The sequence below is a fragment of the Argiope bruennichi genome, chromosome 10, assembly GCF_947563725.1.
Source record: "Argiope bruennichi chromosome 10, qqArgBrue1.1, whole genome shotgun sequence".
Taxonomy (NCBI): Eukaryota; Metazoa; Arthropoda; class Arachnida; order Araneae; family Araneidae; genus Argiope; species Argiope bruennichi.
The window spans coordinates 26,298,354-26,302,072 of record NC_079160.1 but is presented as its reverse complement, the minus strand read 5'-3'; the positions used below and the strand labels follow the sequence as shown (position 1 = coordinate 26,302,072).

Below are 3,719 nucleotides of genomic sequence, written 5' to 3'. Positions count from 1 at the left end.
CTGATACAAATACTATTTAATACAAAATAATACTTGTTACTGATACAAATACTATTTAATACTAAATAATACTTGTTACTGATATCAAATAATATTTAATAATAATACTTGCTATTGATACCAGATAATAATTAATACTAAATAATACTTGTTACTGATACCAAATAATATTTAATACTAAATAATACTTGTTACTAATATCAAATAATATTTAATACTAAATAATACTTGTTACTGATACCAAATAATATTTAATACTAAATAATACTTGTTACTAATATCAAATAATATTTAATACTAAACAATACTTATGTTAATATACTAAAATGGAGAAAGGAGAAGACTTCAGCCATGTCCTTACGGCCTCAAAAATTTTAAAATATTTGAAATACTGCTAAGATAATAAATTTCAGATCCATGTTGAACTCTTAGTTAAAGAATTTATAATGTTATATGATAAAATTTTAAATAAATATTTTGAATGAATATATATTTTACAATGAAATACTTATAAATAAAAAAAAAATCGATCTGCTGTTGGATATTCATTATTTGCAGAATATCCAACTGGATTTTCTGAGAATTAAAAAAAAAGTGCACACTTAAAAAAATGTTCTAGCAATATTAGCTCTTTAAATTAAATGCACATAATAGAATCTTTTTAAGAGAACTTATTCTATAATATAAGAGTAGTTTAAAAAGAAAAATTTAATCTGCGTCGGCCGGGAGTCGAACCTGGGTCAACTGCTTGGAAGGCAGCTATGCTAACCGTTATACCACCGACGCTTCGCATGTGATTTTATCTTCTTTCTATAAATAGAAATAAAATGGGTCACTGTTGTTTTTCTTTTTTCTATTTACAAATCAGGCTCAGTAACCCTATTTTAGTTAACTGAATTGACGTCAATCGAGCCGAAAGAGAGCGTCGGTGGTATAACGGTTAGCATAGCTGCCTTCCAAGCAGTTGACCCGGGTTCGACTCCCGGCCGACGCAGGCTATTTTTTGACTTTTATTACAATTAATTTTTTTCACATCAATTATTTTCTCTTATTATTGCTGAGTCTCGTTATTAAAATGGTTTAAATAAATTATGATATTCATTTCTAAACTTAAAGTTTTGTGATGTGAGTATCGTATGCTAAAGAAAGAAAATTCAACATTTCTTTTTCATCATTTAAATATGAGATTTAATTAAAAATAATATCTATCTATAACATGAAGCTTAATAATGCATATCTCATTTTTTCCCCGCACTCTTAACTTGGTTATTCTTTTTGAGCGTAGTCAGATTGTATAAAAATTTAATACATTTTAATTCTTATGATAACTAAAAGCAATTTATAATTCATAAGGTAAAAACTTCATTTTGTAAAAAAAATCAAGTTTTGTTAAATATAATTTTAATTAGTTGGAATTCTTGTATATTATAAATATACTAGGAATTATATAAATTCGCACCAAATTATTAAACCTTCCTACCAATCAAAACTCGTGAGTATTTGCTGTGGAAAGCAACCAATGATATCAAAGACAACATTAGCTGCTTATGAATCTCAGGTAGGATAAGGCTTTCTCATATGTAGTCAAGACAAAGCTATTTAAATCTCAATCCACATATTCAAATCTAGATTGCCCACCGCAAGTACCAATCAATGTTATAGCAAGTACCAGTCAATGTTATATCAAAATGTCGTATGGCAAAAATCACAGACAACCATAACAGAAATTAAAATGCTGTGGCAACATTTTGTGACTATATAATTACATGAAGAATATGAGAGAAGATTGTGTTAACCTACACAAGAATTTGGCATCAATTAGATGGTTGGTATTAGTAAAAACATATGGCATTTTGATATAACATTGACTACCGCATATATATGTATACACAATAGCTGTGGCTATCATATCAAATATGGATTCGAATTCACAAGTTGGAATTGATACTTTTGGAATTACTGGGAATATGTACTTCAGTTTTTAAACTATTTGGAATTCAAGTGAAGAGATTGTTCAAATACAGACATAGTTCAAATGAAATGAAAAGATTTGTTTACAGTTTTTGATGGTTACATTATGTGCAAAGTAAATTCTTCCTCAAAACTTGCAAGAACGAAAGAAAATTGAAATTTCGAAGTTTACTAATGAATGGATATCGTAAGTTATTTTATAATATCTTATTTAGAAATACTAGAATCTTTCTATACTTATTTGCCTGTTTATAATACATTATTTAGAATACTCTGATTAAAAATATTTCCTCGTAATTACCTTGCGTACCGGAAAAGTATTAGGTGTTTTTTTTCTTTCTATAATGTTGATTCTAATATTATGATCGGACTGCTCGTAGATGCCTGTTAGTTCCACTATTAGTTAATACATAGTCCCATATCTTTGTTGTCTGAATTCTAATGTTTAATGATTTTATAAATCCAAAATGCTAACACTCGCTATAAATATTTTTCTCCCACATCGAAGTAGGGGGGGGAGGGCAGCCAGCGAGTGTAAAATCCCAGAAACTTCCTTGCATATTCTCTAATAAACATATTACCCAACTCTCTTGTTTTGTGGGTAGATTGCTATAACCTAGTGGTAAGGTCTCGGTTTCGGAACCAGAGGTTCTAGATTCGAGACCCCATTTCACCAAAGAATCGACATGTAAGCGGGTTAGGTGCATGTTAAATCCATTGGGGCAAATGCCCTCCCGTTGCTGTGGTGCGAAAGTTTAGAGAGAAGGGGAAGCTCAGGTGTCGTTCTCGTCATCTGACCATTGATCACCAAATTTACGAGATCCATTTCAAAATAGCCCTATTGTTGCTTTTAAAAAACAGAACTAAAATTGTTTTAAACTAAACTAAACTAAAATTGTAAAAACTAAGTAAACTAAAATTGTTTTGTGGACCGCGAGCATAATTATGAACATTATAAGTGGTCAGAGTTTTATTTTCAGAACTCTGTATGTGAGAGTTTTTAACTTAGTAGAAAATAAAATCGAATATATATTTATGTTTTGTAATTATTGTGTTTCTTTGTATAATCGGATTGATATATTTTCTGAGAATGGATTGTCTTATATTTGTTAGAAATCTACAAGTTTGGTCTAAAGACCAAAAACCAAATAACACCCACCCAGCTCAAAACGTTTATAAATTACCACCCAAATTTCAAAAGATTTGATCATTATATTAACTTCTCTTTGTATATTTTGTATACGAGAAAATAAAGATGAGTTTGTTGTGGAAAATAAGATGTGGGCAAAATATTTAATGAAATAAATTAAACAATTCACACAATTATTAACAAATTAAAATCGTTAATGTAAAATAAAGCTCTAACTCACTGCGAAACAGCAGCAAAGGTTGAATTTTTGCAGATTGTTATGGATCAATCAATACTAATAACTCAACACTAACAATTCAACACAATAAACTGAACTGAGTATGCTTTTTAGATGTTTTATTTTCTAACATCTGAAACCAAATTTGGATACAGATTTATAAAATCCAAATCTAAATTCTACTTATCTAAGACATTGCATTTTTGGCTTATCATTTTTATTACATGGAACTATATAGAATGAGAATTTCTCTTAATTTTGCATGAACGTTAATTGTGTATAAGCCGCGCCTGTGACCTGTAGATCATTAAAGATGGGATGTTTATTGCAACTAGCGATTAATCTACAAAGGTGGCATTGTAGTGAAAGCTTATAAGCCAG

General features: G+C 29.3%; 2 non-coding genes across 2 annotated transcripts; one reads left to right on the top strand and one right to left on the bottom strand.

Moving 5' to 3' along the window:
* Nucleotides 1-714: 714 nt before the first annotated feature.
* Trnag-ucc (transfer RNA glycine (anticodon UCC)) lies at nt 715-786 on the bottom strand. Its single transcript has one exon. It is a non-coding gene; the product is annotated as a tRNA-Gly (tRNA).
* Nucleotides 787-922: 136 nt separating this feature from the next.
* Nucleotides 923-994, top strand: Trnag-ucc (transfer RNA glycine (anticodon UCC)). The gene has a single exon. It is a non-coding gene; the product is annotated as a tRNA-Gly (tRNA).
* The last annotated feature ends 2,725 nt before the right edge of the window (nt 995-3,719 follow it).